At 45.5% G+C, this 11189-nt stretch overlaps 1 non-coding gene and 1 pseudogene across 1 annotated transcript; both read left to right on the forward strand.

The window, feature by feature from the left end:
• Positions 1 to 4096: 4096 nt before the first annotated feature.
• Trnat-ugu lies at positions 4097 to 4171 on the forward strand. Its single transcript has one exon. It is a non-coding gene; the product is annotated as a tRNA-Thr (tRNA).
• Positions 4172 to 10485: 6314 nt separating this feature from the next.
• Positions 10486 to 10603, forward strand: LOC124727675 (annotated as a pseudogene).
• Positions 10604 to 11189: the final 586 nt, after the last annotated feature.

The raw sequence follows: 11189 nt of genomic DNA on the forward strand, positions 1-11189 counted from the left end.
GTAGTCCACACAATTCTGAAAGTTGCAGGAGCTTATAAGTGTCATAATCACTGCACGATCAGCTTAACAGCTCATGAATTCAAGTGCTGACAATAATAATACGCAGAAAAGTGGAAAAGAAAATTGAGGATCTGTTAGATGACTTTCAGTTAAGCTGTAGATAAAGGCACCAGAGAGGCGGTTATGACGTTGCGGTTGATAATGTAAGCAAGGCCATAGAAATATCAAGACAACTTCGTAGGATTTGTCGACTGGAAAAAGCGTTCAACAGAGTCAAAGTCTGAGAAAAATAGGGGTTAGCTATAGGGAGAGACGGGTAATATACAGTATGAACAAGACCCAATAGGGAATGACAAGATTGGGCGGTCAAGAACGAAGTGCTCGGATTAAAAAAAGTTGTAGGACAGTGATGTAGTCTTTCGCCCCTTTCAATTTGTACATCGAAGAAGCAATGACGGAAATAAAAGAAAGGTTCAGGAGTCGAGTTAAAATTCAAAATGAAAGGATAAGATTCAGAGATGTAAATACTATCCTCAATGAAAGGGAAGAAGAATTACAGGATCTTCTGAATTAGATGAGCAGTCTAATGAGTACAGAATATGGATTGAGAGTAAATAGATAAATAGATATAAATAGATAAAAATAATGAGAACAGCGAGGAACGTAACAGAAAAATTGGTGAACACGAGTTCTGCTACCTCGGAAGCAAAAGAACCCATGACGGTTGGAGGAAAGAGGACATAAAAATGAGGCTAGAATTGGCAAAAAGAGAATTACTGACCAAGAAAGTCTACTAGTGTCAAATGTAGGCCTTAATTTGCGGAAGAAATTTGTGAAAATGTACGTTTGGAGCAGAGCACTGTATAATAATGTCACATGGACCTTGGGGAAAGCGGAAGAGAACCGCAGCATTTGACATGAAGTGGTCGAGGAGAATGTTGCATTTTGGATGGATTGATAATACGAGGAATGAGGAGGTTCTCCGCAGAATCGGCGAGGAAGGGAATATATGGGACAGAGTGATAAGAAGAAGGGACAGGATGTTAGGATATCTATTAAGACATCAAGGAAATAGCTTTCATGGTATTAGAGATGCCTTTAATAGGTTCCACAACGAAACATTGTCTCGAAATTTGGTAGAAAATCCGAAGAAATTCTGGTTGTATGTAAAGTACACAAGCGGCAATACGCAGTCAATACCTTCGCTGCGCAGTGCCGATGGTACCGTTACCGACGACTGTGCCGCTAAAGCGGAGTTATTGAACGCAATTTTCCGAAATTCCTTCACCATGGAAGACGAATAGAGTATTCCAGAATTTGAAACACGAACAGCTGCTAGCATGAGTTTCTCAGAAGTAGATACCTTAGGGGTTGCGAAGCAACTCAAATCGCTTGATACGGCAAGTCTTCAGGTCCAGATTGTATACCGATTAGGTTCCTTTCAGATTACACTGATACAATAGCTCCCTACTTAGCAATCATATACAACCGCTCGCTCACCGATAGATCTGTACCTACAGATTGGAAAAATGCGCAGGTCGCACCAGTGTTTAAGAAAGGTAGTAGGAGTAATCCATCGAACTACAGACGTATATCATTGACGTCGGTTTGCAGTAGGGTTTTGGACCATATACTGTTTTCAAACATTATGATTCACCTCGAAGGGAACGATCTATTGATACGTAATCAGCTTGGTTTCAGAAAACATCGTTCTTGTGCAACGCAGCTAGGTCTTTATTCGCACGAAGTAATGGCCGCTATCGACAGGGGATCTCAAGTTGATGCCGTATTTCTAGATTTCCGGAAAGCTTTTGACACCGTTCCTCACAAGCGACTTCTAATCAAGCTGTGGGCCTTTGGGGTATCGTCTCACTTGTACTACTGGATTCGTGATTTCCTGTCAGGCAAATCATCGAGTAAAACTTAAGTGATATCAGGTGTTCTCCAGGGAAGCGTCCTGGGACCTCTGCTGTTCCTGATCTATACAGGGTGTTACAAAAAGGTACGGCCAAACGTTCAGGAAACATTCCTCACACACAAATAAAGAAAAGATGTTATGTGGACATGTGTCCGGAAACGCTTAATTTCCATGTTAGAGCTCATTTTAGTTTCGTCAGTATGTACTGTACTTCCTCGATTCACCGCCAGTTGGCCCAATTGAAGGAAGGGAATGTTGACTTCGGTGCTTGTGTTGACATGCGACTCATTGCTCTACAGTACTAGCATCAAGGATTGTTGGTGATGTCTTGATTGGGCCCCATGTTCTTCCACCTACGCTCAATGGAGCACGTTATCATGATTTCATACGGGATACTCTACCTGTGCTGCTAGAACATGTGCCTTTACAAGTACGACACAACATTTCGTTCATGCACGATGGAGCTCCTGCACGTTTCAGGCGAAGTGTTCGTACGCTTCTCAACAACAGATTCGGTGACCGATGGATTGATAGAGACGGACCAATTCCATGGCCTCCACGCTCTCCTGACTCAACCCTCTTGACTTTCGTTCATGGGGGCATTTGAAAGCTCTTGTCTACGCAACCCCGGTGCCAAATGTAGAGACTCTTTGTGCTCGTACTGTGGACGGCTGTGATACAATACGCCACCCTCCAGGGCTGCATCAGCGCATCAGGGATTCCATGCGACGGAGGGTGGATGCATGTATCCTCGCTAACGGTGGACATTTTGAACATTTCCTGTAACAAAGTGTTTGAAGTCACGCTGGTAAGTTCTGTTGCTATGTGTTTCCATTCAATGATTAATGTGATTTGAAGAGAAGTAATAAAAATGAGCTCTAACATGGAAAGTAAGCGTTTCCGGACACATGTCCACATAACATATTTTCTTTCTTTGTGTGTGAGGAATGTTTCCTGAAAGTTTGACCGTACCTTTTTGTAACACCCTGCATGAATGACCTGGGTGACAATCTGAGCAGTTCTCTTAGGTTGTTCGCAGGTGATGCTGTAATTTACCTTCTAGCAAGGTCATCCGAAGACCAGTATCAGTTGCAAAGCGATTTAGAAGAGATTGCTGTATGGTGTGGCAGGTGGCAGTTGACGCTAAATAACGAAAAGTGTGAGGTGATCCACATGAGTTTCAAAAGAATTCCGTTGGAATTCGATTACTCGATAAATAGTACAGTTCTCAAGTCTGTCAATTCAACTAAGTACCTGGGTTTTAAAATTACGAACAACTTCAGTTGGGAAGACCACATAGATAATATTGTGGGGAAGGCGAGCTAAAGGTTGCGTTTCATTGGCAGGACACTTAGAAGATGCAACAAGTCCAGTAAAGAGACAGCTTACACTACACTCGTTCGTCCTCTGTTAGAATATTGCTGCGCGGTGTGGGATCCTTACCAGGTGGGATTGACGGAGGACATCGAAAGGGTGAAAAAAGGGCAGCTCGTTTTGTATTACCACGTAATAGGGGAGAGAGTGTGGCAGATATGATACGCGACTTGGGATGAAAGCCATTAAAGCAAAGACGTTTTTCGTCGCGGCGGGATCTATTTACGAAATTTCAGTCGCCAACTTTCTCTTCCGAATCCGAAAATATTTTGTTGAGCCCAACCTACATAGGTAGAAATGATCATCAAAATAAAACATGAGAAATCAGAGCTCGAACAGGAAGGTTTAGGTGTTCGTTTTCCCGCGGGCTGTTCGGGAGTGGAATGGTAGAGAGATAGTATGATTGTGGTTCGATGAATCCTCTGCCAAGCACTTAAATGTGAATTGCGGAGTAATCATGTAGATGTGGATGTAGATGTAGAGTGAGCTGCAGAGGTCAAAATCTGTAGAGGCAGACAATTTGGAATCTATCCACCAAATAACCGAGGACGTGGATTGCAAGTGTTACTCCTAGATGAAAAGGTTGATACTGAAGAGGTATTCGTCGCGAGCCGCATTAAAGGGGTCAGAAGATGATGACGCAAAAGAAATTTGAAATGATAATTAAATCGACACCGTAGCTGCAAATGATGTATATCATTGGGGACTACGAATGTGGTGGTGTAGAGATGCTGGGAATGTGGGTCTCACGGAGAGCGTGCAAGGGATAAGTCCCTGCAGGTGCACTGGTGCACTATCTTCTGTGCCCTCGGTGGCTCAACTGGATAGAGCGTCTGCCATGTAAGCAGGAGACCCCGGGTTCAAGTCCCGGTCGGGGCACACATTTTCAACATGCCTGTTTGCAGTTAGGGAGTAGATTTAATTATCATTTCATTCTAAAGAAGCTGCATGGTCATCAATTGTATCTGTTCTTTCGGGAACAGATACTACCTTCATATATAGTCAAACGAAATTTGACTGCTCCGGATTTCATAGTCTCCCTATAGTTCAACGATAGAAACCCGGCGCTGCACTCTAGTCGCACTCGTCACCATCTTCAGCATTACTGAGTCTCGCATCTGACATACAGGATATCAAAGCCACAGGAAATGCGTGCAGCTGAATTGTTGCAAGACAGTGTGTTGCGCAACAGCTACGCCCTTAAATCAGCAGAGGCAAATGTAATGGTTCCTGCATCAGCCGAGTTCTTGTCGTTCGTTTTCGGGAAACGATCTGGGCGTTTGCTAAATGACGTATACAGCGGTGCGTCGCTAAATTCGAGTGAAATGCAGCTTCCTGTCGTCGTTTTGCCGAGTGGCGCCGACAGTCTTTAAAAGGGGTACAGCATACCCGGGGCTGTGTTTTGCCGCAGAGGATTTATCGCGGTCGTGCGTACGGAGCCGGCCGGCGCGGCGTGGCGCAGTGCGAGCGTCGTCCGTCCGCTGGCCGTCGACCCCGCGGCCGAGGGCTCGCCAGAGCGGCCGTGATTGCGGCGCGTTTCCGCAGACGTGTGCCGCGCCGAGCTGAGCCGAGCTGCCCGGCTCGCTGGGCCGGGCTATAAATAAGCCCGCGGCCGCCTGGAATGTCGCCCCGCGGCTGCTGCCTTCCAGCTTCCAGTAGCCGCCGCTCGACACTGTGCGACAGCAGCAATGGGCGCGCATGCGTCCTGCACTATCCACAAGGTAGCACGGAGCATCAGGGCATTCCCATCTTCGCTGTAATCCATATCCACACTAAAATTACGCTAAAGAGCCAAAAAAACTGGTACAACTGCCTAAAATCGTATAGGGTCCCCGCGAGCACACAGAAGTGCCGCAACACGACGTGGCATGTACTCCACTAATGTCAGAGGCAGTGCTGGAAGGAACTGACGCCATGAATCCTGCAGGGCTGCACATAAATCCGCAAGAGTGCGAGGGGTGGAGATCTCTTCTGGACAGCACGATACGAGTCATCCCCGATATGTTCAATAACGTCCATGTCTGGGGAATTTGGTAGCCAGTGGAAAAGTTTAAATTCAGAAGAGGGTTCTTGGAACCACTCTGTAGCTATTCTGAACGTGTGGGATGTCGCATTGTCCTGCTGGAATTGCCCAAGTCCGTCGGAATGCACAATGGGCATGGATGGATGCAGGTGATTAGACACGTTGCTTACGTACGTGTCAGCTGTCAGAGTCGTATCTAGACGTATCAGGGGTCCCATATCGCTCGAACTGCCCGCGCCCCACATCATTACAGACCCTCCACCAGCTTGACATGCAAGGTCCATGGATTCATGAGGTTGTCTCCATACCCGTACATGTCCGTCCGCTCGCGGGGACCCTGTGCGATATTAGGCAGTTGTGCCAGGTATTTTTTTTTTTTTTTTTTTGGCGCTTCAGCGTAATTTTAGTGTGGATATATACAATTGGAAACGCGAGTCATGCGTCCAGGCAACATGTTCTCAGTCAGCAACAGTACAACGTCAGTGTTGATGGGCCCAGGTGAGGCGTAAATTTTTGTGTCGTGCAGTAATCAAGGGTACACGAGTGGTGGTCCTTCGGCTCCGAAAGTCCATATCGATGATGTTTCATTAAATGGTTCCCACGCTGGCACTTGTTGGTGGTCCAGTATTGAAATCTGCAGCAGTTTGCGGAAGGGTTGCGCTTCTGTCACGTTGAACGATTCTCTCCAGTCATCGTTGGTCCCGTCCTTGCAGGACCTTTTTCTGGCCGCAGCGATGTCGGAGATTTGCTATTTTACCGGATTCTTGATATTCACGATACCATCGTGAAATGGTCGTATGGGACAAACCCCACTTCATCGCTAATCCAGAGATGCTGTGTTCCATCGCTCGTGCGCCTACTTAACACAACGTTCAAACTCACTTAAATCTTGATAACCTGCCATTGTAGCAGCAGTAACCGATGTAACAACTACACCAGACACTTGTCTTATACAAGCGTTGCCGACCGCAACGCTATATACGGCCTGTTTGCACGCCTATACCAGTTTCTCCGGCGCTTCAGTGTATTAAAACGGAAGAAACTCTTAGGCTTTCACAACTAAATTGCTGAACTGATTTTCATGAAATTTGTTGTAGAGATAGGTTGAACGCTGAGGAAGAACATAGGCTACTTTAGAAAGTGTCTAGTACAACATGTTTATTGGTCTGAAGACTATAACGTATGATATGGAACAGTAATCACACTTCGAAAAAACTATTTGCCCTTTGACTTTTATATCTGATCGTATTTGTGAAAATACAGTTACGGTATTTTCTACATAATACGACACAACAAAATGAATACAATGCATATGCATTCCTCTACGATTTTCACCCATACTTTCATACTAATATCAGTCACAAGCCCGCCGAATGCTAACCTTTGATCGTCACGCGACTCTTATAACTTCTAAGGTGTGTTCCAACTTGCGTAAATAGTTCATGGTCATGTGGTTAGCAATACTAACTCTTGCCCATGGGATCCTGGGTCGGATTTTTGCCACTTGTAACTGGATGTGTGTGTGTTTTCCTTATTATCATTTCATCATCATCGACGCGCAAGTTGCCGAAGTCGCATCAAACAATCAGAGTTGCACCATGCTCCCGAACCCCGACCAGGGGCCTTCGGCCAATAAAGCAGTACGCACATTTCACTTGTCTCTAGATTTTGAGTACTATTAATATTTTTAAATAGGCTATAATTGAGTGGGATGAAGACGACACTGGCGCGATCGCCGGCGACTCTAAGTGTACAGTGCGAATCCAAAGTTACTGTGCGTGATGTTTTCGATAGTGACCTGTTACATGAGCTGACGTAGCTGGAGAGTTTTTGTGGAGATACGACAGTAAAATCCTACGGTAAACCCGAAAACTGGTATTCAACGATAGTGCGACCTGCAAAGAAACCGTAAGTCTGGTCTACCGCGTAGATCAAAGTTTCGATAGTAACTCGAACGTAGCAAACCTGGGAGCAATCTCAGTTGTGACAGAACTTGACCGCGCGGAGTGGCCGGGCGGTCTAGGGCACCTTGCCACGTTTCTCGCGGCTCCCCCCGTCGGAGGTTCGAGTCCTCCCTCGGGCATGGGTGTGTGTGTTGTCCTTAGCGTAAGTTAGTTTTTGTTAGATTAAGTAGTGCGTACGCCTAGGGAGCAATGACCTCAGCAGTTTGGTCGCATAGGAACCTACCACAAATTTCCAATTTTTTTTTTTTTTTTTTGCCGGAACTTAGATACAGATCGTCAGAGCTACAGAGACAGTAAACAGTCACAAGCCAGTCGCGTTTTAAACGCTGGGCATCACGCGCCTCTTACAGTTTCACAGACGCATGAAGATACACACAACGCGACGGCGTCATTGAAACGATGAACGACAAACAGAGACGTCATACTTTTACACGTGGAATGTGGAGGCTTTTAGTGAGCCTGGGTTTCATTATGATTTATTAATTGACTATGTTAATCATAAATTAGTTATCATAGAGGGAGGGATAAAAAATGTAGGTACTGTAATACATTGAAATGAAAGGAAGTAAAGGCTGGTATTTGTCGCTCTGGGGGCAAAATGTCACGCCAGTACTGTGTGAGTCAGTAGAATCTCTAAAAATTCTTCTTCCGTACGAATCTAATGAATCAAGGCATCTTTTAAATATAATTACAAAATATAATGGGTTCTTTCAGATTCGGCATTCAGCAAAAAACAGGAACACATATATTATGTACCTACACACCAGCATTGCATAATTTTTTATACATACGTCTTCGCTCGACTATACACAGTGACAGTTATAAATTACCAGTTTTCTTACTCCCTATCACTGGTCATAGCAAAGATACTGATATACAAGGGCAGCCGGGGGTAATACCTAGTTGAAAGGTAATATCATTTTTCACCTTGACCTTACGCACAATATTTTACTTTTACTTCCTTGAGAGAAGGTCAACTCCTCAGTCAAGATCGCTTGTAAACAACCTTTATTGTCTATTACCAGTTTCGTAAGCGTGGTTACCATCTTCAGATCTATGAATGCATTGATACAGAGATAAAATCAAATGTGTAATAGCTGGTGCATAGTAACAGCAAAACCATGTTACAACGTATCACGATAAAAGGTTATTATACTGGTTGAACATTAATAAAACCGACAAATTGAAGGGACGGGTTCCTTACTGGAAATGGAGGAAGGGAGGTCCTATGAATGAGTGTAGAGAAATGGACGGTGTACGTTCAACAACTAAAAATCACCCTGGAACACAGCACAGAGCTGCATCGCATAAACGTCACAACAGATATTCAAAGTAGCCTTCATGGGTTGTAGTTGATAGGAACAGCAGCGGTTGTCATGCAAGATAAACGTAATCGTACGTTGACTTACACCATGTCAGCGAACCACTTGCCTTGAGCTTGTACTAGGGTTCGTCTCAGTATCTTGTAGAACCGTTCCTCCAAATCTGGTGTACGCACAGTCCACCGTCACCCTACGAAATTGTCTGTCCGAAAGGACCAATGACCATACAAGGGCCTTAAATGTTGTGTGAGGGTACTTGTTTTGGTATAGTCGTGCTGCCTCTCGACCGTTTTCATCTGTTGGCCGTATACAAACACCACCTCGCCATATTCCCGACATGAATACCGGACCCTTCTGCTGCTTACAGTACACTGCATCAATTACACAGCCTACAACGCACAAATAACACGTGGCATGTGGTCAGAGAAACTGTCATTCGTCAGCGCTATCTACCGTGGCAACGATGCGTTTCCGGAGTCATGTTCATAGGACCTTTTCTGTGAAACATTGTCAGATATATGAGGGACGAGATGAACGATGCGTCGGCAAGTCAGGGTTATAATTTACCGAATGCTCGTATCCCATAACACGCACTACTCACTACTTTGTTGCTTGCAAGCGATCTTGGGTAGAAGTCCATCTCCTCTCAAGTAACTATTAGAGATTGCTCCTTACTACTCAAGATGAGTAAACTATTTTTACACTTAGTTCATATACGCGATGCACCATTTTCAAGCGCTTCCTCTTAAATCAAGGTATAATACAATGAGACAAAACATTATGTCCACTGGCCACTGAGAGATTCAGTACCGCTTGGTGGCGCTGCGGGTACGTGACAGAGAAAGGAAAGTACACCAGCAGAAGCGCATGAGAAATATTCCAGCACCGATGAGCTACAAATGGGGGAAAAACCTCTGACACAGTCGACTTTAACGCACGCCAGACTGCTACGCCAAGGTGTCTCTGAACGAGCGTCTCGCAAATGACAGTGTTGGTCGGCTGTTTTCTCACTACTGTCGTGAACATCTGTACAATGCCTCTGAAGGACGGCGAAACCACGAGACACCCGAGTGACATCACTTAAGGTAGAGGTCGGACGCTTTTGCCAGATCTATAATTAAGGATCAGAGGCAATCTGAGCAGATGATGACGGAATAAAGCGCTGGTGCAAGCAGAAATGATTGGAGCACACCCATTCAGCACACATTGTTGAACATGGGGTTCCACAGCAGACGTCCCACCTGCCCCCACGTTGACACAACGATATCGTCAGTTACGACTGTAGTGGGAATAGGACCATCGAGATTGGACTGGGGATCGATGGAAACATGTCGCCCGATCGGAATAACCACTTTTCTTGTTTCGTCTGATTGATGACCGCGTCCGAATACACCGTCTTTCAGACGAATGGCTGATGGTATTGTACGTATCATCAGCACGGATGCAGGAGGTTGGCGACAGTATTATGCTATCGAGGTCGTGCACCACGCCTCCAAGCGATCTCTGACAGTATTTGAAGGCAGCACGAGAGCTGGCTGCGGACTATGTGAACATTGTTGAGAACCATTATTTCACGTCTGATCTCTTCCCCCATATTGATGGCACCTTGCAGCAGGATAACTGTCCTTGAGACGAGAACCATATTACAATCGTCTGGAGGCCGTAATAGTAAACTCACGTTGATGTCTTCGCCGCCAAATTCGCCTGATCCGAACGCACGGAAGGACATCTGGAATGCTACGGGTTTCCAGCTCCGTTCTCACAAACCACTGGCCAGTAATTTACGTGAATCGGGTGACCTGTAGGCAGAGCTGAAAAACTACGGCAGGCTACCATAAGTAAGCGTAGATAACGGCAGTTTTTCAAGAAGCTTTCGTCAGTTAAGCCAACGGCCTTGCCGCATTGGTAACACCGGTTCCCATCAGATCACCGAAGTTAAGCGCTGTCGGGTTGAGCTAGCACTTGGATGGGTGACCATCCGGTCTGCCGAACGCTGTTGGCAAGCGGGGTGCACTCAGCCCTTGTGAGGCAAACTGAGGAGCTACTTGACTGAGAAGTAGCGGCTCCGTTCCCGGAAACTGACATACGGCCGGGAGAGCGGTGTGCTGACCACATGCCCCTCCATACCTGCTTCCAGTGACGCCAGTGGTCTGAGGATGACACGGCGGCCGGTCGCTACCTTTGGGCCTTCATGGTCTGCTCGAGGGGAGAGAGGAGATGGTCGGTTAAGGTCGTAGCCGCGTTACCTCTATGTTAGGTGTGTTGCATACTAACAGGGCGATATCTATTACGATCGCTTTCTTTCTTACTGGATTCCCCTAAAAACGTCTAGAAACTGAGTGAGGAAATTTAAAGGCTCAGGTAACCTACGGAGTATATTTGTTCTGTCTGTTGCTTAAGTATGAACTTTATTTACAGGAATATTGAAACTGGCAGTGTTTTATTCAGGTTTTATTCGAAAATTTTCGATCTGCACCGTGAAACAGAGGTATGTAGTAGCAAAAATAAAGAAAACGATATAGATGTATCATATAGCCCTAGAAAACGCAATTTACCAACAAAAATGTATCATGAAGGAAAAAAACGCA

This window comes from Schistocerca piceifrons, chromosome 1 (genome assembly GCF_021461385.2).
Source record: "Schistocerca piceifrons isolate TAMUIC-IGC-003096 chromosome 1, iqSchPice1.1, whole genome shotgun sequence".
NCBI lineage: Eukaryota > Metazoa > Arthropoda > Insecta > Orthoptera > Acrididae > Schistocerca > Schistocerca piceifrons.